The sequence below is a fragment of the Callorhinchus milii genome, unplaced genomic scaffold, assembly GCF_018977255.1.
Source record: "Callorhinchus milii isolate IMCB2004 unplaced genomic scaffold, IMCB_Cmil_1.0 Scaffold1, whole genome shotgun sequence".
NCBI lineage: Eukaryota > Metazoa > Chordata > Chondrichthyes > Chimaeriformes > Callorhinchidae > Callorhinchus > Callorhinchus milii.
This window is the reverse complement of record NW_024704742.1, coordinates 24128611-24152219: the sequence shown is the minus strand read 5'-3', so window position 1 is coordinate 24152219 and position 23609 is coordinate 24128611. Positions and strand designations below refer to the sequence as shown.

Genomic DNA, 23609 nt, shown 5'->3' with positions numbered 1-23609 from the left:
TTTTGTTGACTTGCTGGAGTGGTAAGAGCAAGAGTAAATAACATTTAGAATGCAAACCGTGTTTTATGTTTTGTAAAATATTCCAGACTCTTTCTGATCGTATTTCTAATCCCAACCCTCAAAACAAAGTGCAAATGAAACAAGAAGGAAGAACAGCCTCTAAATGTCAAGATACAACTGAGGTATTTTATCAATCTGCCTTCACATACATTTTGCATTTCCAAAATCAATCTTGGTCCCCCCATAGATCATGTGAGTTACTTAAAACTTGGTGTCACTGAAGCAGGTTCAGTTCCACACTCCTGTCAAACAGGAAGCCTTCCAACAAAACCTAATTATTGGTACTTCAGAAATATTCAGTCCCTGATAACCAGAGTGTTGAGAGATGAAATTAATCATTCTGTCAGCCTTCTCAATGTTTTGGCTGCAAAGCCTCACAAAACCTTTCAATATTTATGGCCGATTTTAATTCCTGGTGCTGCAGCACAATTCTCCAGCTTCATATTTTATTATTCCTGGTATCTTGGTTGCACTGCATCAAAAATGAAAGGAAAAATGTGGAAGGTGCTGACTGCAGAACTGCAGCAAAGATTAGTCGTCGATGCAGTGTTGATAGGCTTATTTTGTATTCAGTGTATCCGGTAGAGATCTCATTAATAATCTGAGAGCTTTGTGTCTGAGATGTACCACCAGGAAGGGAACAACAATTAATAAACTAGAGGAGACAGTGTGAGGGCTGAATGCAGCTGACAAAAGATAACAAATATCTAGGCTTAAGGTCTGTTTAAGAACACTCGGAAAGCAACATGGAAAAGAAGTCTGATTTACTTGTGAGAGTTGCTCGGAAAGAATCATTTTCTTCAGCCTGACCTAAACTAATTTAAACCAGAAGTTAACAAGTGCCACCTGATCTTATAAAATTGATAACGTTTTTCATGTAAAGTGGAGGGAAAGTCCTTGGCAGCATTACTGGGCAATAGACAGCGTGTATATACAACGTCTCCAATTCTTATTAATGATATTTATTATCTATCTGATTCCCTCGTGCCAGAAATTGGCCTCATGAACAATTTCCTAGCGTTGGCAAGACAAAATTGTGACACATAGATTGTTTTTTTGCAAAGGAGCAGGACTCGCAGGCAGAATTAAAGAATCCACTCCCAGTGTGTCTTGAGAGACTGAATTTTCAAGTACTGAAAATTTTGGCAACAGTAAAATGACACCTGGAAATAGAAGTGCTGTGAGGTTTCACATACTCACACGTGGGAACAGAGATAACCAATCTATTGACATGTTTCTGACACAGGATATAATCCAAATTAAGCTTGTTAACTAGAGGTGGATTGAATGAAAGTGTGACTCTTCATTTCAATTGTGTGACCTTTTCTGAATCACTCTTACTGTGCCTGGTGTATGAATATCTTTTAATAGGCCTTAACTTATGTCATATTTTGTTTCTGCATTGTTAAATGTTAATGCAACCATTGCTTGTGTGAGGTGTGAAATATTTAAGAATATATTGCTTCCTGCTTTATCTTGATAGAATACTTTGAACAGAAAGTGCTCCCACTTGACTTTCCTTCCTCCTGTCAGCCTCCTACAGCAACTAAAATGTGCAGATAACACATAATTCGACCAGCAGGGGGAAGCTGGTACTCAGTGCACAACAGTGAACAAGCTAACTGAAGAAGTCCAATTGATTCCTGGAGTAGCCTCGATGGATAACAGCAGATGACTTTTCTTTAAAGAAACTGCCTACTCCATGTGGGAGTGCTGTACAAAGGTCTACATTCAGGCCTGATCTTCCTGCAGTCTTGATCTGTTTCCAGTCTCCAGACTTGATGCAGTAAGAAAATCATGATCCACCTAGCATGTGGCATCCAAGGCTAATCTTCAGTAGGCCACACTGAAAGCACAGAATGAGATGCCACCTAACCGTAAAAAGCGAGAACGAAATAAACAATTATCCAGGAAAGGGCACAGAGCAAACCCTTGATTGCCCTCTGAGATGTAACGATTATTAAAAAAAAGAAAAACTTTTGAATTGACAAATTATTGATGCGCAGGTTTTTTTTGCGGTGGGATCGGGTGGTCAGCCGGGTGTCTGACACATGCGAAAAAAATCACTATGTTAAGAGTGTCCAAACCAAGCTGAGATTTTGATGCCTCCCACCTACACATGGAAATTCCAGAGATAGATTGTTGGAATGGAATGAACACCCTCTCCCTGGAGGGATACATACTGCTGATATAGTGCAAAAACATATGGGTCTTGTATTGTGAATGAGAACATTTTATGATGGCAAACCTAAAGAGCAAATAATCCCAATAGGATATCACACCAATGACAGCCACTTTGTGACTTCTTTCACAGGAATGAAAGATCAATCACTCATGAGCACTGTAAACTCAAGTCAATTGTGACTGCCTTTGGCACAAGTGAAAGAAGGTCAGAAATGGACTTTCACTGGAGCAATAGGCTCTTTATTTCTTGGCTCGATTATATTTATCTTTTAAACTCTATTTTGCAGATTAGAATGTCAATTGACAAGTTAATTTCATCAAATAGAAGTGGACAATCGAGATCTTTTGAAAACATTCTTTCATTTTATTGCCTTTAATATTTTTGTTATCTCCAAGTTCATGCATGTTGGACTCTAGCTGGGAGAATAGGCTGGGAAGCAGCGAAATCTCCACAGGGAGATCTCCCACTGTGACCTGAGAGAAATGCTGATGATAATTGGGCAAGTTTCCTTACTCCACGCGCCTAATAATAATCCCTCAAGAAAAAAAACAATAATAAATTGGTCACTTCAATCCATGACTGTTTGTGGGACACTGCTGTGCGCAATTTGGCTGCTGCATTTTGCCCACAAATATACAGTCAATTCACTTTACAGTATATTCTGTGAAGCGCTTTGAGATGCCTAGAAAGATGTGAAAAGCACTGTATCAAATGCAAGGATTATTATTATTATTATAATTTCCCTCCTTTCCATTGGCCCTCGTCCACTCTATTGCACACAATGATCCACTTGACATTGGTGTGTTGTGTTGAGAAAACCAAACTGTGAATGCCAATGAGGTTAGGAATCAAAGACAAGTTTCAAAGTCTGGTGGAGGAAGACAATGTACTGTGCTACTGGGCAGTCAATAATTTTCTCAATGAATTAAATTGTAAATTATTTCAGGTCATCATGCAGCATCACGAAGTTCCAACATGCTGTGCCACCACAGAGTGATACAAAGGCAATACGTTTTATAGTGCCTTGACATGTCAAAACATTGTAAAGTGCTTTTCAGGCGTTAGTGTCCAGAGTTGTGACACAAGTAATACTCTCTGGAATTAGATAAGCAGGATACAGCCCTCTGAGAAGCAATTACACATTCCATTTCAATACACGCACATTTCCTTGTAGAGCTGGGATGCATGGAATTCTCAGTTTGATTTGGGGACTTAAGTATGGTGATGGGTTTCCACATGTGTCAGGCATCTGGTTAACAAATAAAAGTGTAATGATGTGGCAAACATTTGCACCCAGCAAGTTTCAAAATAGCCATGAGGAGAATGAAAAATTAACCTGGATGATTGCTGAATAAATGGTTAGTGCCCACAATTTGATGGAAACTGAGCTCAGCATTTTCGATGACATAGGTGGCCAAGAAGAGTTAGCTTCCCCCACTCAGTTTCTATCCCCTTTCTGGAGTCCCAATTCACTCCCACCCTCACCTCTTTTAAAGTTCATTTCAAGAACTTCCCCTTTGACCATATCTTCGGTCATCTTTCCCTTTCCCACACCCCTCAGCTCCCAGCCCAGCTCAGGTGCCAAGCTAGGACTGTCAAGCTCTTTGCCACATACTCCCGACTTGAAAGGCGCTGTATAAATATAAATTCTATTGTATTGGCTGTTGCAATAGAATGCCAACTCTGCTCTGTTGCAATAGCTTTTTGAATTGGATATCCATGTGAAGTTGCGTTGTTACCAGGGATACCATTTATTTGGGTCCTAAGTAAATTCAACCCAAGTGTGCAAATGGATTTTTTTTCACAAATATGTAAGGAACAGGCATTTAAGGCATTTATTCCATTAATATTAGCAATGACCCCTACAATTACCCACTGGGGATTTGCTGAAATTTGTAAAAGCAAATTCTTTTCCAGTAATCTAAATTACATCCTTCGAGAATGGTCCAACGTAAATGAAGGAAACAAAGAACTTGCATTTTTATGGTACATCTCATAGCGCTTCACAAGTAATTTATGTCAAGTGATATGACTGTATTTGTCAGCAGAGTAGCCAGCAAGATAGATATATTTCTTATTGCAAAAGGGATTAAGGGATATGGGGAAAAGGCAGGGTTATGGTATTAGCTGGAGTTAGATTAGGAGATCAGCCATGATTGAATGGCGGGGCAGGCTCGAAGGGCCGAATGGCCTACTCCTGCTCCTACATGTTATGTTATGTTAAGATTCCACAAATGGATGAAGTAAATAATCAATATTCTGCAGACCAAGGTACCAAGCTAAACTTTTTTGAATGGTGTCATGGAATCTTTAACAACGTTCTCTATTAGGAGAATCAATACTTGTCAATTGCGGATGCCATTTGACACCTTGGAATATAAGATGCAAATGCTATATGTTTGCATGTCAGGATGACATTAACAGTACTTCCTGCTCCGAGTGGAAGTAACATCAGCAGCAATTTGATGACCTGGAAGTCAGCAATATTTTAGCCTGGGAAGCCAGCTCGTCAGCTCTGGAAACCAGATGTATTGTGCTTCTTGTGTAGCGACTGTACCCAGTAGATCTGGACTCTAAACAAACCTGCATTCTAAGTTGCATTGTAAAGGAGCTGTCCTATATAAAGAATACGAGCACAAGCTTTAAATTGTAATGGAAAATCCTTACATAGAAAGCAAACATCCTCAGTGACAAAGAAGCCAGTTACCCACCGAACTTATAATCTTAATGCCATCCCCTGGACAGGAAATGTTTTGACTTTACCTGGAGAATCGATGCTTGACCGTTGCAGGTGCCATTTAACATTGTGATGCTCCACAGGGATATGCATCTAGAAGTTACCCAAATAAACTTGCATGTTTGATATAAATCCGATATAAATCATACAGCAAATGGGAAATGGTTTCTCAGAAAATAACAATAGTATCGCAGAAAAATCATTAATATTTCTTCTGGTTTGATTCAGACTTAAATGCAAACTCATGTTTAATGCATCTTCGTACCAGCTTTCATTGAACAAATCAGTTTGGTTATAAATCCATTCTGGGAATGATTAACATTTGATGGAACAAAACTAATAGTCGGCATTGATTTTAGCACAATAGGACAACCAATTCGAACTAATGCCTTGATATCAAGCAAAAGCCATTCTATGTCGGGTCAGCCTGTTCACCTGCATAGAATGGTAAGAGAGTAGGCAAATTACTCAATGATTACAGATTGTGAGCAGTATAGACAACATCAGCCATCAAAAACAGAAGCTGTAAAAGTGCTGGATAGTGGTTACCGTATGCCTTCTTGAAAATAACAATTAAGGTACTTAATAGCTGTTGGAAGTCACCTTCAGCAAACAAACTACAATTTTCCGCTGTCCCTGAGAATTGGGGGATTAGCAATTCATACTCTGGCAAAAGAGTTGAGAATTCAGTGTTAGAATTACCCAAAATTATTCAATGCAATTGCATCCTTTGGATAAGACGTTTAACAATTTAAAAAGACAATGGAGTTTCTCCTGGCATCTTGGCCAACATTCTCCAGCTAAAATTGATCAATCACTTCATGGTTGTTTGTGGGACATATTGGCTGCTGCATTCGCCCTCATATACACAATCACTACACCTTTCAGAAAGGTGGTGAAACTCTTTGAGACATTCTTGATGTTAAAGATGCTTTATATCAGCTAGCTGTCAGCCTGGCTCAATTGGTAGCACCCTCACTACTGAGTCAGGAGATTGTGGATTCAAGCCTCATGTTGGGGCTTTGACACACAGTCTAGACTGACACTCCAATGAAGTGCTAAGGGTGTGCTGAATTGCTGGAGGTATTGTTTCACTTCATGTCTTGTAGAATATAGTTGCATGCAAATTGGCTGCTGCATTTGCCTACAAATACACCGTCACTTTACTGTAAAATCCTATGAAGTGCTTTGAGACATCTCAACAACATGATAAGGCGCAAATCAAATGCAGGGATTATTATTAATAACTTGATGGTGTTTGAGGACAGTTGAGGGGGTATTCTGGAAGGATAAGTGAACTGAAGGTCTTTCTTCATCCAAATTGATCTTGTGGTCTCTGGCAATGCTGCATTGCCCTCGCATTGCACTGGATTTAATTAATATGTAAGGAAAAGACCATGTACCCAGTAAAAGCCATTCTAGTCAACTGCAGTGTGGCATTTGTTTGGTGCAAGTATAAAATTCCAATGTACTGAACCCTTTTCCCTTCCTTGTTATTGTACAAAATTCTTGCTCCAAGCATAACATTTATATTCTTAAGTATGAAACTTCATCCAAGTATCAAATGATCCCAATTACCAACATCTCGTTCTGCTTCAGTCAGCATGCCAAACCAATCCACAGTACAATGCCACTTGGAAAAAAACAGCATGATTTAAATCCCTAATCTTTTTTGGGGGGAAAATATGTTTTCGTGAAAACTATTAGTTTTTTAAAACTTGGATTGCATTGCTGAATGAATGAACAAATTGGCTGTGTTACAGAATTTTGTAAATTAGCTATTTTTATTCTCAGGTCTTGATCCAAGCATTATATTTTTTGGCAAACCAGATATGTACACTACTTAGAATTCAACTGAATCAAGATTCATGTCATTCGACAGTTTGTATATATGTTTGTGTGTGTGTCCTTGTTAATTAAAATGACTATAACATCAAATATCTTGGCTCAGAAGGTAAACATAGTGTACTGATTCACAGACTAGGAAGGTCAAATGTTCTCTGTGCTGAAATAGCTGATCTCTGCAAGTATGGCTGTAGGAGCATTACATCTAGTTACCATTCAGCTGCTATCTAGTGATCTATATGCTCCATTTGCCCAGAACTCTGTAGCTCACATCCTCTCCCATATAAGGCTCTATAGGTCAATTATCCCCATCCTCCAATAACTGTGTGCCTTCTTGCCATTGCCCCACCCTACCCCTCTGATCTCCTCAGTCCACTCCCTCTGTTCTGCTATTGCTGGATCTGGATTGTTGGCCAGGACACTGGGAGAATCTCCCTTCTCTTTTCAAATAGTGCCACTAGCTCTTTAACATCTACCTGATCACACAGATAGGACCTTGGTTTAACACCTTATTTTTGGCACCTCCAAAAATGTAGCACACCCATAGCACTGAATTCTAGTGGCCAGTGTAAACTGTGAGTGAAAAAAAGTCCTGATGCGAGGATTGAACCCACAATCCTGATTCAAAGACCAAATTGACTAGACTGATTTCCCTGGGTCTGGAATAGAATACACACTCTCTACCTGGAGGGATATACCCTGCTTATCTAATTCTAGAGAGTAAGAGTTTTTGTTTGAGTACTGTTGGGAGTTTAATAAGCTAACTTTTATTAATAATAATAATAAGCTTAACTTGGTTGGCCAACAAAATAATCATAGAAATAACGAAACAGTGTAGATTTATGTTATAAATCAAATATCCAATCAATAAACACTTATTTTCTTATCCAAGCATTGATCTGGGCACTTGGGAGTCTCTCTGCCACAATACCAGTTGCCAAAAGGTGTGAGCTGTGGTAACTGACTCTGTTTTGTTTCTCATTCAGTCCTGCCATGTGCCGCACTAGGTGAGATGGGTCATGGTCACTGTGGGGAATAGCTTCTGTGAACCTGACTCTTAATGGAGCAAGAGTCTATTCCTGCTTCATCAAGTTAAAAATAATTTATTTTTCAAATCAAAGAATTCCAATGGGCTGAATTATTTCCCAATCACTATTATGCCACGGCAATCATGAACCAAGCATAACATTTCTCACAGTCTACCCAAAGGCACCCTCATGTTTAATAGCAGCTTTTACCTATTTAAAGTGGAACACAGATGCAAGAAAGTAAAGTGGCTATCACAGGACTGTATGATTTTGTAGCCCTGAGTGCTGCAGGCACTTGCATCTGTTTTGAGACTGCTTTTGTGAGGTTTACAACCAAGCTCTAGAAATACCAGACATAAGGTGAGCTGCTCCATTGTGTGCCAGAAAGCTGTGTTGAGGCAGCATCAATGCAGATGTGAATAGCTCTAAATACCATGTTCGCCCATAAAATACACACATCACTTTACATTATATCCTGTGAAGCACTTTGAGATGTCTCAACGGTCTTATAAGGCACTATTCCAAATGCAAGGATTATTATTATTATTATAACATCCTTTTTTCAAATTGGGAATTTGATCTGTGGAGAAAAAAAGCATATTCCACTATGTTGTGGTCATTTGAACAATACCAGCAATTCCTCGTCCAGAAATCTATTGTAGCTGAAATGGGTCCCTTTGGAAACGAGGGGTGGTTTCTTCTGATTTAAATTTTCCTGAAAGCTTGAATTGATCAAAGGTTGCTATAGGAATGCAATGCTCTGTGGCTGACAGCACAAGAGCTGGGCATCTCTCAGCTGTGTGACATTGTCATTTGAGGTCGGCAGTGTCTGCTATTTGCTGGGCAGCAGTCTGATAGACTGTAATGTTTAAAAGAAAGCGTGGATCAAAACAAGAGGGAGATTTCAAAGTAAATGTTAAACAATAATATAGTTTTATGCTGAAAAGAGCAAGGATGGCTAAAATTTACTCTTGGCGCAATTGGCAAAGCAATATCCTTCACAAGATCACAAGCAGTGGCGCAATCAAACACATTTTCCTCACCTGAGTGAGTTCCTCATTTTTCAGTTCAATTGTTAGGGCTGCAAAAAGCAAGCGGACCCACCAGGTGCAGAGGTTTGGGTGGGGAGTGGGAGGAGGGTAAAATTGACATCCTTCAGTTTTGCTCTGCTTCAAGGGACACCGTATACTAATAAAATTGCAGGAATTTTAGTTATATAAGATTTTCTTTTTATTAAACTAGCTACAATGTTATAATAAAACAACAACAAATTACATTTGTATAGCATCTTTCATGTCGGGAGAACATCCCAAGGCGCTGGACAGTCGGGGATTTGGACTCGAGCAAGGGGTGGGATCAGGAGAGGTGGAGGGCAGGGATAGGAGGGTGACCAGAGATACGGTCAAAGAGAACGTTTTAAGATGTGCCTTGATCTTTTGAAAGCACTCTATCAGGTTTGTTAGACATTCCCTAGAACTAGATCCAGCACTGCTTCCTTCCTCATTTGGCTGGAAACATACTGATCCAGAAAGTTATCCTACACACATTTCAGGAATCCTTCCCCCTCCTTGCCCTTTACACTGTTATTTTGCCAGTCTATGTTAGGATAATTGAAGTCTCCCATTATCACTACTCTATTGGTAGTCAGTTCAATTCAAATCACTATTTCTGACCACCCATTCATGAGAATTACTAGTATATGTTAGAAATGTATCCAGTCTTTCAGGAAATAGTGCATAAACTGAAAAGCTAAAAGAATAAAATAGATTATTCAAAATAGTGGTTGTGGGAGGGCAGGGAAAAGTTATTTATACATTCATGAAACAGCCCTGATCGTATCCCTGAATCTCCTTCCTGACTAAAGAAACCAGCATGACAAGAACATGAAGAAAGCAAGCAGTAGCAACCTACAAGGAAAATATTTTCTTTATAACTAGAGTAACTGTGATGAATCACGAAATAAATGGAATGGTGTAATATCCTATTTATGCTGTGGACATTCTTATTTTCCGACTCCAACTTTTTTTCCTTTCTGGTCTTTTGAAGGCACAGATTCATGTATCACTAAAGTCGACAGGCACCATACAGTCTCCAGTACCTCAGCCAAGTGGTCATTCGTCATACATGTGCTCAGACCGTGAACATTGGCCAAGGTTGGTTGAGATTCCAGGGATCATTTGGGCGCAGAAAAAGAACATAATGTCTCATTAATGAGAATGAATTGCGGAACTCACCTCTCCGGAACCCACCTCTTATGGACTATGGCTCTTCTTGTGAAAGGGTACTGCTACTGTGATGGGTATTTTCTATCTTAAATGCATTTTATTACATTTTTGCACAATCCAAACATATTACTAATGAATGTAATTGGATTGGCAAAAGGATTGGCAAACACATGCTTTGTTAGACTGTTACAATGCTTGAAATGAGTTACAAATAATATGACAACAGTGACTAATGTGGAGGGGAGAACATTTTGAAGATGATCTAAGTCATCTAGACCTTTCCACACTGTGAATATGTGTATGTGTGTGTGTTGGGGAGGGGGAAGGAGGGTTAGAGGAGGGGAAGAAGTCCTTTTTATTGTATGGGAATTACCCAATGTTTTCTCCTCCTCCTCCTGCTCTTGACATGTTTTATGTGTATTTTTCCAGAGGAAGATAGGAAAAGAGAGTTGGCATGAACGCCTGTAAACTTGGGGCCAAGAGGGTAACTGTGTATCTTACATTATAAATCTTACATTACAGGATATATTGGATCTGCGAATCTGTTATCGTGTTGATTGCTTGAAGCACAGGAGAACAAAATGCCCAGATCTTCAGATAATCTTAGATATGTATAGTAAGGTGCTCTTCTGCCAATAGCCTCTCTAGCACTGATCATCCATTTGTGGGCAGCATCTCTGAAGTCTCAGGAAGGAGTGAAACAGAGCCAGTGAAGGAGTTTAAGCTTGAAATAGAGCTAGTGAAAGAACTTCTGCATCTGGCTACAGGGTGAGTCAACTCACTCATTTCTAATCGAAGATGAGTACTCCAGATCTACCTCCCAAGCAAGTCTTGTTGACTCAGTGTTATCCTTAGGATACTTTGCCAATTGACGTTTGTGAAAACATATATCCAGAAAGAGAGCCAGGGTTTTCTGGGCAGGGGAGAATTTTTTGGGAGGGGGATTTAAATACGGGGTACCTGAATGTAGAGCAGTTACACTAAAATTCTGGCATCAGAAAACCTGGGGTAACATTTAATTAAATTTCTTTTTTTCACATAAAATTATGGTGGTTGGGCTTGCAGGTTCTAATGCCTGTTTGTACTGAGTTAGTTGATCTCAGCCAGGGCAACCTGTTAGAATCCTGCAATAGCTTTCTCAGCATCCCTGAATTAGGGAGGGTTAAAATAAAATCAACAGGATTTACTCCGAATCTCTATTCTAAAGGCACTGCTGGTAGAGTGGGTGATGGATGACAAGAGAATTAATTATGGCTGTAAGATTGCAGGACCGAGCCAAATCAATAATGTGCAGTCGCTGTCTAGATGCAAACATGAAAACTAGCGATGTCTGTCAGAGAGCAGATGAGGAAACTCTGAGGCCTGGGATAAAGGCTACTGGAGTTGTTGGGAGTCCGAGTTTGTGAACACTCTTTTGTACATCAAACCCTGGAATCCACCTTGGTTGGTTTGCAAAGCGGTAAGCAGCTGCTGCTTTAGCTCCACGCCTCCAATCGGTGGAAGACTTGGGATGGGATGTATGTCCCAGCTGTGGGCAGGAAGATGGTGGCAATGCTCTCACACATTTCATGTTGAACTGTGTTGCCCACTAGAATGCTTGAGGAAGTTCCTGGTACCTGCCATCCACCAAGCGAGATCTTAAATTTGCACTTGTTGGATGTCAAATGACCAACTAGTGACTTTCCTCATAGTGCGAGGTGGAGGTATATGGGGTCTCCTTGGAGCTGAACAAGCTCCAAGGTGACATGTTTGTCAATGAAATATCAGAACTGAGCCAACCCTCTGTGGTGGTCTTGGTACTCCAGTTCATGAGCCAGATGGACCAAGGGACTCCAGAGCACTACTGATGTCAGCCAGGCTGGCTCATCCACAGGACATGAAAGGGCAGACCAGTCACTGGGAGCAGGAACTCTTCCCATTCAGCTTATAATAATAATAATCCTTGCATTTGATGTAGCGCTTTTCACGTCTTCTTTTAACCCTGCAAGCCAAAGCCCTAACAATAGGGTGGTCCTAGCTGGACAAGCAGCAGGAAAGCTTGCCAGGCAGGGTTCTCGATGTGAAGCTGAAGAGTTTTAGCTGGCTAGATTCCAGCAGTACCCCAACGCATGCTCTGGGATCCCCAAGCCTTTGCTCTCGCTAACCTACTCCTAATAATTTCCGAATTAGGTAAGCAGGATACGTTGCTCCAGAAGAGAGCTCGCTTTCCATTCCAACAATCTATCTCTGGAATTTTCATGTATAGGTGAGATGAAGGAATCCTCAGTTTGGTTTGGACACTGTTACAACAACAAAGTTACATTTGTATAGCGCCTTTCACATCGGGCGGATGTCCCAAGGTGCTGGACAGTCAAGAGTTTTGGGCCCGAGCTGGGGAGGGTGGAAGAGAGGAGAAGCAGGGTGATTGAAAGCATGGTTGAGAAGGATGGTCTTGAGATGGGTCTTGAAGGAGGCAAGGGAGGGGGTGAGGAGGAGGGACTGTGGTATGTAATTCCGGAGGGTGGGGGCAGAGTGGCCAATGGTGGGGCGAGCGAGCGGGGGACGTGAAGCAGTCCAGAGCCCGCTGAGCGAAGGGAGCAGGCAGGATGGTAGGGGATTAGGAGGTCGCAGAGGTAGGGGAAAGCATGGAGGACTTTGAAAGTGAGGACCAGGACTTGAACTGTATCCTCTGTGTGATGGGAAGCCAGTGGAGTCGGGCGAGGATGGGGATGATAGGGTCACGGAGCCTGGTGCGGGAGAGGCCACGGGTTGCAGTTCTGGATGATCTGCAGCCTAAGGAGGGGGGAGTTGGGGAGTTAAGCACGGTGCTAGGTTTCCGCATGTGTCAGATACCTGGCCGACCCCCAAAAAATCTCCCTGTATCAAAGACAAGGATTCACTCTGTGTCTGTCTGACTCTCTCTCACAGGCCCAGTCCACACCATCGTTTCGTCTCCCTTTCTGACTGTCTCATTCTCTGTCCCACACTCTCTCTTTCTCTCTCTCTCACACACAGTCACTCTCCTATTCTCTCATGCGCTCACTCTGTCTCTCTCATTTCTCTATTGCTCTCACTGCCTCTGTCTTTCACTCTCCCAGACTCTCCCTCAGTCTTTCACTCTCTCTCTCTCACAGTCTCTCTCACTCTGTGTCTCTCTCTCTGTCTCTCTCACTCTCTCTCTCACTCTGTCTCTCACTCTCTCTGACTCTCTTTCTCTCTGTCTGTCTTGCACTCTCTCACACACTCTCTCTCTTGCACTCCCTTTCTCTCACACTCCTGTCTTACACTCTTTCTCTCACTCTGTCTTGCACTCTCTCACACTCTCTTTCTCCCTTTCTCTCACACACTGTCTTGCACTCTTTCTCCCTTTCTCTCTCACACACTCTAGTCTTGCACTCTCTTTCTCCCTTTCTCTCACACTCTGTCTTGCACTCTTTCTCTTTCACACTCCGTCTTGCACTCTCTCACACTCTCTTGCACTCTTTCTCCCTTTCTCTCTCACACACTCTCTCTGTCTTGCACTCTTTCTTCCTTTCTCTCTCACACTCTGTCTTGCACTCTCTCACACACTCTCTCTCTGTCTTGCCTTCAGCTCGACTCTCTAACCCCTCCTCGCCCCCTCCCTTCCCTCCCCTCCCCGCTCGGGTCCCGACCCAACTGTCCAGGGCCTTGGGACGTCCTCCCGACGCGAAAGGCGCTCTCTATAAATGCAATGTTGTTGTTGCACTCTCTCTTTCCCTCTCACACTCTCTCCATCTCACGCACCGACTCCGTCTCTCTCTCTCTCTCTCACTTCTGTGTTGCTCTCTCACTGCCTTTCTGTCCGTCTCTCTCACACTCCGTCTCTCTCTCTCACACACACACACACACAGACTTTGCCAGTCTCCATGGTTCCCTCCCCTCTCTCTGCTGACGCAGGTACCCGGTGACCGGCCTACGTCATTTCCCCGCGCCGCCAGCGCGCCGCCCGCAGACTCTTTCTCTCTTTTCTCCTCTCCCGACCGGCCCGAGTTCAGTGGAGAGCGGCGGCCGCGAGCCACAGAGACACACACACACATACACACACAGGGAGAGAGGGGGGAACAGACACTCAGCGCCCTCCCGCAACCCGGGCAGCGGCGCGCGTCTCAGCACCAAACAAACGGTCAGAGCGCGAGGAGAGGAGCGCAGCCATGAGCGGTGGGGGGCACCCGGGCACCGTGTGAGGGAGGGAGGGAGGGTGTCGGGGCGGAGGCCGCCACACACAACACAGCGGCCAGCCCGCCCCGACCAGAGAGCCCCGGCCCGGGGGGTGGTGGGGGGGGGGGGGCGGCACATTCACACCCGGGAGCGAGGCCCCGGGTAGTGGCTGAAGGTATCCGTGTCTTCGCCGAGACTCCCTCTCTCCCTGTACCCCTCCTCCGTAACCCCCCTCAGTACCCTCCCTCCCTCCCTCCCCCTCCCTGCCCTGCCCTGTCTCCGAGGCTGAAGCTCCTGCTCGCCGCCGGGGTCGGGGAGTGACGGAGTGGGGGGGAGAGAGAGAGAGAGAGAGAGCAGGACTGGGAGGACAGACACACACACACACACACACAGACACACACACACAGACACACACACACAGACGGACAGACTCAGAGTCCCAACTCTACTTTTGTGTGTGTGTGTGTGTGTGTGTGAACTGAAGAAGCCTCATCACCAGCCTCCCCCCCCTCCCCCTCCCCGGGCTGCAAAGTGCTGAAAAGTGTCTGAGAGAGAGAGAGAGAGAGAGAGGAAGCCTCCCTTTACCTCCCTCCTCCTTCCTTCCTACCTCCTTCCCTTCCTCTCTTCCCTTCCCTTACCTTACCCGCCCTCCCAGGTTCAGGGCATCAGGAGGAGGAGGAGGAGGAGGAGGCGCTGCTGCTGCTGCTGCTGTTTCGGCGCCGGCGGCCGCTCAACTGCACAGGACTTGCAATCTGGTTCGGGAAAAGCCGGTGATGTCCGACTGCACTTGATCCGTGAACCCGGGCCCCGAGCAAAGCGTGTGGGGGGCGTCCCGGAGGGAGGTGTTGGGGGTGAGTTTCACTCGTTCGCTTGGCTCACGGCATCGATTGTGTGTACGTGTGATGTTATGTGTGTGTGTGTGTGATGTTGTGTGTGTGTGTGTGTGATGTGTGTGATGTTGTGTGTGTGTGATGTGTGTGTGTGTGTGATGTTGTGTGTGTGTGATGTTGTGTGTGTGTGTGTGATGTGTGTGATGTTGTGTGTGTGTGTGTGTGATGTTGTGTGATGTGTGTGTGTGATGTTGTGTGTGTGTGTGTGTGTGATGTGTGTGTGTGTGATGTGTGTGTGTGTGTGATGTGTGTGTGTGTGTGATGTTGTGTGTGTGTGTGTGTGTGTGTGATGTGTGTGTGTGTGATGTTGTGTGTGTGGTGTGTGTGTGATGTTGTGTGTGTGTGTGTGTGTATATGCATTCAAACTAACTGTGAGAACGGTCAAAGTTTGCGGGGAGACAGACGCGAAGAGAGAAATGAAGTGAAATTTAAAGCTTTCGGCCATCCGCCTGTTTTGCACCGTTTTTTTTTTAAAAAATAAAAAAATAAAATAAAATAAAAATAAAATAAAAATAAATAAATAAATAAATAAAATAACGGCCTGGATGGCAAAGTGGTTCAAAGAGTGCTGCCCCTCACTTTTTAAGCAAAGAAAAGGAGGAATTGCACCCAACACACAAATCCCCTCCCTCCTCCCCTCCCTCCCTCCCCTCGTCCGTATTCATTCAGAGGGGTTTCCCACCAGGAGTTCATCTACACGATCGTTTGTCAAGTTCAGATAAAGAGGGTCTCAATTGATGTCCTTTTTTTTTGTAATTCAGAATTCATTGCGATCCCCACACCCCAAAACCCTACGTTTTTCAGGTCGTTTCATTTAAGCAAATGCACTGAAACTTACACGAAACTACGTGAGAAGTTTTCGTGCGTTCAGGCAGTTTTCAGCTGCTTTCTAAAATCTTTCATGACAATACGAGTAGGGTCTGTCCTGTCTCTTACAATTGTTACTGCAAACGGAGAAGGCTTTAAATAATGTATGTCACAGCGCTTGGTGGCAGAATGGTTTGACCTTTTAATTGGGTTTAACCTTGCACATTCATCTCTTAAATGTTTCATACAGTAACTTTTAGTGAGCAATTTAAGTTGGCTAGATTCTAACTTTTAATTTCTTCAGGAACTAGATCGTCTTGCCAGGTTTAAAGCCAAAAAGCTAATGCATAGGAAGATCATTTGTGAGAATCAAACCTCCCAGAAGATAGTTTGTTAACCAGCCGTTTTTAATTGAATTTTGTTGCTACAGACTTAATCTGGCATGAGGACATTTATATCCTATAAGGGAAGAATGAAAATACAGCCATTTTGACATCAGCTGTGTTGTCATTAGCAGTATATCTGCCCTCAGAGAAACGTACACAGTCTCTCAAGGGAAAGGAAGTGCAACTGAGGTGAAGTGATGGCAAGCACCCATCTGATGTAGATGTGCTTTCAATGGGAAGTTGTGGTATATTGTTTTTATTTGAAACTATTTTCTGATCACTTTTTTTAGTGGAGTGGAACTTCAAAGGTAGATGCATTTTTAAATGAGGACTGTCAGGTATTTACACTGAACACTGTTGCCATATGCTGCTTATCAGGAACATAACAGTGGGAGTTGCAATTTTTGTACAGAAACGTTTATGGAGAGAGCTGTGGCTCCTACACAATGTTCAAGCAACAATGAGCAAGAAGGTGTGCTTCCTTTCAAGGTTTACCATGCTTTAGCAGTTTGCTTTGTGTAGTGCCAAAATAGTGGCTGATGTGGTTTTAAATTCCAAATAGACATGCATCTTCAAAGTGTTCATTATTGTGATTTAGATTCATCACCAGTTTAACTGTTAGTCTAGCATGGAGGAAATTAGTTTCAATCTAGAATAATGGCAGTTACACCAGCAATAGGTGATCTTAATGCAGGGGAACACCCACTAAAATTCTGAAATCATCTTTTATTGCTCGAAAGTGTGCAACCCTGCGCCCGAAATCTGATATATAACATCAACTTGCATTTATATATCGCTCTTCATATGGGGTATTGTTTCGGAACATTTAACAGTGGCGGAGCTTGACACTGAGCTGGGGAGAGGGGGGAGGTAGGCCAAAGAGGAAGGTCTTCAGGTGTGATCTGAAAACGGGGAAGAAGGAAGCAAGGTGGAGGAATTGAGGACGAGAGTTCTATAGTTTTGGGGAGTAATGACTGAAGGCACGGACACCGGAACGTGCAGAAGGCCGGAGCCAGCTGAATGGAGGTGGGGTAGTGGAGTGCGGGACATAAGTTAGCAATTTCAATGTCTATTAATCATCGTTCCAATTACAAAAAATATTCTCTTAACTATAACCATGAGTTTCTTTGGTAGGGCAGTGCACTGCTGGCAATGAAGATTGAAGTTATTTACGAAATGTTACTGTAGCTCATGACACTTTGATACACAGCCATCCACTGCTAATTGATCTGCCTCAGGTGATGGCTGATTAATAAGAGGTGTTAATTAAAAGTAGTAACATGATACCAAATGAAAATTAGGAAGCCAAACAAAAAACTGGCAGTTAGTTTGATGCCTACTGTATCAAGGCTTTTTTTTTGAACGTGCTTTATGAACGCTGATCAAGCTTCTGTAACTTCTTGCAAAAGATGTGCGTTTGCTGTGGGTTTTATACATCTCAAAGGAAAAGTTCATGGTGTGCTTTTATACACGTTAATACTTTAATATATTTAATATATAATACGTTAATACAACATTTTTATCTATTTGTTTAATTAAAAGAAACCAGTTGCAATATCATTCATACCATATATATTATATTTATCTATTAACAGCTTCTCCTCCAGCCCTCACACCGTGACATATGGTGTTCTTCAGGGCTCTGTCCTTAGCCCTTTCCTCTTTAAAATTTATATACTCGCACTCAGTGGTATCATCCACAGATATGGGGTGAACTTCCACATGTATGCAGATGACACTCAACTCTTATCTCTCTGTCTCCACCCTCAACTCAAGGTCCAGTGCTGTCCTGATTTTCTGTCAGACATCAAGTCCTGAATGAGAGTTAATTTCCTCCAGTTGAATGTTGACAAAACCCTCTTGCTTGGCTCCCGTCAGCGCCATAAGAAGGGAGTCTTCCCAATTCTTCCTTCTACAAGTTGCAGATTATTGAGAATTCTGCACGAGCGTGTCCTCACCCCCACCAACTCCGTGAGCCCATCACCCCCATCCTCGCCTGGGATTATAAATGTAATCTGTTGTTGTTGTATCCCAGTTTTGCTGTACTTTGGTTTCTGTTGTAATTTTACCATTATGCTTACAAGACAAACTTTGTATTTAGATATTTCTACGGTAGCTAAACCTAGCACTTTCAGCAGAAGGAAAGGAGCAGGCCGAGTCATGTGAACAAATGGAAGTGGAGGGGGGGAGGGAAGAAGGTGGCTCCAATTTGTAAACGGGTGTTAAACTTTTATGTTGTCTGCTGTGGCAGCTATTCATTGGGGCTGTTCTGTTTTATAATGACTTGTGCTCCTTCAGATTTTTTTTAAATTTTACTGCTGAGATGTTTCATGCTTATATTTTTTATTTTCTTGCAACTGTTAACTTAGTACTGTATTGCATACATTATGTTGTCCACAAAATATTCAAGATACTACTTGATGAGTGGTTTATGGTTGTAGATGACGTGTGAATTACACAGGCATCTTGTGTTGTATTGTCTGAAGTTTGGGGAGGAGAGGAAGGAGGGTGTGTACGTAGATCTTTTTGTCTGTTCTTTAGTTACCTCCCTCCTTAGCCCCATCTTGCCTACATTTTCTTTAGTTGGGATTGTTGCCATGTGGTTTTTTCTTTGTGTTGCATTTATTTGTACGGGGGGTGGGGGGAGTTTGGTGGACTGTACCGCCTTCCATAACCTTGACAGCTACATCAGTTAGGTGTAATTTCTGTCTGCTTGATTGTGGGCTGAAGCAATATTTTGATGTGTACCAATCTTTTAATGTGTTGACTTGTTTTTATTTTTTCCAAAAGGTAGTTTCTGCAGTGGGAGAAATCAAGGTTGGTTTGCTCATGGACATGGTTGGGATTTTTCATGTCATTACAGGGAGTACCAGCAAGTGGTAAACTGGATCTTTGGTTGGTAATGAGCAGAGAAATCTAAATTCCTTTTTGTGCATTTCTAGAAAAGTAACTAGTTCCCCCAGAAGGCGTGCACGATTGTACTTTGCTTGTCAGCAGTTTTCTACGATTTGCAGGCTCTTTGCAACCTAGTGGCAGGTGAATTATGTGCTGCCTATATAATCAGATAGCTTCCCTGATTTTTTTTTCATGTACAGTATATAATAATAATTCTTACATTTGATATGCACTATAAAGCGTAGTGACTATTTGTTGGTGAATGAGGATTGTAAGTAATACAAACTAAATTGTGTGCTAACATGTGACTAGCTTTGCTCTCTGTGAGAGGGTAGCAAAGTAATATAGTGTTGAGTGGGGGAAGTGACTTTTTCTCGTTGGATTAAGATGTGTTTGTAGGTTGTTGAAGCAGTTACATTAACTTGGTTTTACGAATGTCTCAAGTCTTTGTTAGAGTTGCTGTCAGTAGCAATCTTTTGATGTGTTGACTTGTTTTTATTTTTTCCGAAAGGTAGTTTCATGCTGGGGTGTGATTCCAAAGTGCAGATGTTTCTACGTTGCTTAAGTGCTCGTTTAGACGTGTTAACAGACCATTTTTGATGGTATCACATGTCAAGCTTGATGTCTTTGTCTGATGTTCACAGGTGCATTTCTAACAGAACACACTTCATTTATGATCAAGTGTGGCAACTCTTGTGTTCACCCTTTTAATTATATAATAATAATGCTTATATTTGATATAGCGCCTTATCACGTTGTTGAAACGTCTCAAAGTACTTGTTTTTTGAAGGGATTATTATCCCCAGATAGTAATCTGTCAATCGACTAACAACCACTGTTACGTAAACAGAGTAAGGAAACTTACTTAACATTTCGTCCCATCTGGGAATTGAACCTGGGTCCTCTTGCTTGCGAGGCGAGCATGCTAACCACTACATTATGGGACTCCAATTTGGAATGCTTTCCCATCTTGCTGAAATTGATTAACTTGGAAGAGAATTGGAATTGGACTGGGAACCTGACTGGTATGTATGAGTGAAAGCATCTACTGAGTGAGATATCGGGGAAGTGAATATAAAATAAATTGGCTGCTCGTTGAGGAGTATGCTGCTGGATGTGTAATTGAACCGTACAGTTTTGTTTGTCCTGGAAGGTGTCGTGTTTGAATTGTCAGTGGTGAGCCAGGAACTGGTGATGGGAACGTGAGAAGTGCATTCAGCCCCTCGAGCCTGTTCCACTTTTCTATTAGATCATGGCTGATCTCGGTGACATGATGTTCTAATCTAATGCAGTACTTGTATGGCAATTCTGTTTAGGAGGTGAGAAAGGAAAGATTTATAGGTTGGTTGCATATTTTGCTGAAACTTGCAAGAATTTTCTTTGATTGTCCTGTGAGTTTCTGGAAGTGAGAGAGTTGATGTTTAAAATAAATCAAAAGCTAAACATTCACCATTTTGACTCAGGAACTTTTGATGAAATTGCAATAAGCTTTTTAAAAAAATTAAGATTATTTTTAGCTAGACTTGAATATATAGCATCATGACTGATTATATCATGAGCATGTTAATAGATTTTGCTGGTATCAAAATTTAGCCAAGAATTTGCTTAGCCGGCTTACTCCAGTGGAAAGTTCTTATTGAAGTAACCTCCAACTTACTTAAAAAAGAAAAAGTATAACTTGGAAGCAAAACAACTAACCAGGGACTGGAAAAACTAATTTTGCAGATGACAATGAGGCTACAGGGGTTTCGAATCAGGTCTGCTTAAATGTATTCTCTTCCTCTTGGTGACTTGATTCACAGACAATGCGTTAAATTCCGCTTGATTGCAGATGACACCAAAATATACTTCTTTACTTGTTGTCCTGGTTGTCAACCTGTCTACCTGTCAGATGTCAAGGCCTAAATGAGCATCAACTTATTTCACTATAACATAGGCAAAAGGGATTCATTCGTATTGGCCCCTGCCAACGGCTCCTCATTTCCAGGTCTGACCTCGTCAACCTCCGTGGCCTCTCTCAAGCTCACTGAATCATTGTGGAAGCTTGGCATCCAGTTCAATCCTTAGTTCTCTTTCCTTTCTCACCTTTAGTCCCTGATCAAGACAGCCTACCTGTGGAGTCCTGTAGCTTTGTGGTTAGATCACTCTCCTTGCACCAATTTTGGAGTTTTGTGTTATAACTCACTATAGAATTTCATACCATCAAGGAAATGCATCTAAACATTGAATATTAAGTGTCTCTATTTTTGAAAAAAAATGAGCCCTTTTTTAATCTTGTTTTATATAATTTCCCTGTTGATTTGGTATTTCATGTGATTTGTTTGCCTTTCACAGAGGAAGCTTCTTTGTGATAAACTTGCAGCACTAAATGGGCTCCCCAGCAAGTTAATGCATCAAAATACTTCAAATTATTTTTTTTTTAATTAATGATTTCCTATTTGGACCTAATAATTTGGCAACCATATCTCAAAGTATGCTACATAATTAATTCAACAAATCAAGACTTGGGGTGAAAAAAATTATCTTGTGTATGAAAGGATTAGATTCTAGTCTTCAAGTCGACCATTGAATTTAGCAACAAAAATTAAGGAATCTGCTTTACTCCAATATTGCTTTGTGATGGTTGGATGAGAACTTCCAAAAAGACTTTTTTCAAACATTTCCATTACCACCTGCATTATTATTTCAATTATATGTAGTAATAATAATAATAATCCTTGCATTTGATATAGGGCTTTTCATATCTTCTAGACGTCTCAAAGCGCTTCACAGAATATACTGTCAAGTGAATTGTATATTTGTGGGCGAAACACGGCAGCCAATTGCGCACAGCATTGCCCCACAAACAGTCGTGGATTGAGTGACCAAATTGTTTTTTTTTTCTTGAGGGATTATTATCAAGCGTGTAGAGTAAGAAAACTTCCCAAGTTTATTTTGTAGGCAACAATCGATCCCGATTTCACTCAACTCCATACCTACTGAATTTGGTGTGTGACATTTGTCTTTGTTGGAATATGAAACTGACTTATTCCTAATTCATGGTCTGATAAAGTTAGACCTATTGGGGATGGGGGAAGAAATCGCCCCTTTTTGGTCAAATCCTATATATGTGTACACATTCTGCACTGAGGAGCATTTCCATTACCATAAGTGTTGTAGGGATTTCTGAAGCTGTTTAAGTGAGAGATGCAACTTGCCTAATACTTTCTTTCCTCTTGAACATAGAAACAACTTATTTCCTCTCAGGATTTCCACTGAAAAGTTGCCAGATATCTGTGAAATCACATCCTGAAGACCAAAGATCCACTGTCATTTTGTAATTATCTGCTTTATCCAGAGCCAAACTTCAATGCAGGCAAATTTAAATGGAGGAAGTTGTCTGAAATTGCTACCTGGATTGCCATTATGGATCTATATCTATGGCAAGATCCTGTAGCACAATGGCAAGGTCCTTGGAGTCCTGTAGCTCAGTGGTTGGAGCACTTGCCTCGCAAGCGAGAGACCTGGGTTCGATTCCCAGCAAGGCAAAATGTTGGGCAAGTTTCCTTACTCCACACGCTTCTGTTTGCCTTAGCAGTAAGTAGGAACCCGGTGGTTAGTTGATTGGTGGTTCACTTTTCTGGGTGTAATAATTCCTTCAAAAAAATAATAATAGTGAGTTGGTCACTCAATCCACGACTGTTTGTGGAAGACTGCTGTGGTCAATTGGCTGCCACGTTTCACCCACAAAATATACAGGTATTTCACTTTACAATATATTCTGTGAAATGCTTTGAGACGTCTCGAAGACCTGATAAGGCACTATATTAAATGCAAGGGTTATTATTGTTATCTTCACCTGTTTTGCACACACCGCACACCAATTGCTGTTGAAATCCTTAGCCACGCTTTTGTTGCCCCCTGCCTTGACTTTTTCAGTGGGTACTCTTCTGATCTACCCAATTCCACAATCCTCAAGATCCAGCGAATCCAAACCTATGCTACCGGCACCCTCTGTAGCAAGCGAACTCTGCATGCCCAACAAACTAATCCTGGACAGGCCGCACCGGTTCCCTGCTCCTCAACCGAGTGACTCGTGTATTAATTCCTTCACTCCCTAACACCTCCCTGTCTCTCTGATCTGATCTTCATGTACCCACTCTACTGCTTAATAATTCCTTCAAAAAAATAATAATAATAAATTGGTCACTTCAATCCACTACTGTTTGTGGGACACTGCTGTACACAATTGGCTGCCACATTTTGCAATTGGCTGTGCTTTTTGCCCACAAAATATACAGTCAATTCACTTTACAGTGTGTTCTGTGAAGCGCTTTGAGTCTCGAAGATGTGATAAGGTGCTATATCAAATGCAACTATTATTATTACATCAATGTGATGAATAATTTTGCCT

The 23609-nt window shown here is 42.0% G+C and overlaps 1 protein-coding gene across 1 annotated transcript in view; it reads left to right on the top strand.

Annotated features, from left to right (window-relative positions):
* Positions 1–14877: 14877 nt before the first annotated feature.
* fbxw7 (F-box and WD repeat domain containing 7) overlaps positions 14878–23609 on the top strand; it is a 162587-nt gene continuing 153855 nt past the window's right edge. The window contains exon 1 of the mRNA XM_007904012.2: positions 14878–15089. The gene's annotated coding sequence lies outside the window, so the exon portion shown is untranslated. The remainder of the gene's footprint in view (positions 15090–23609) is intronic.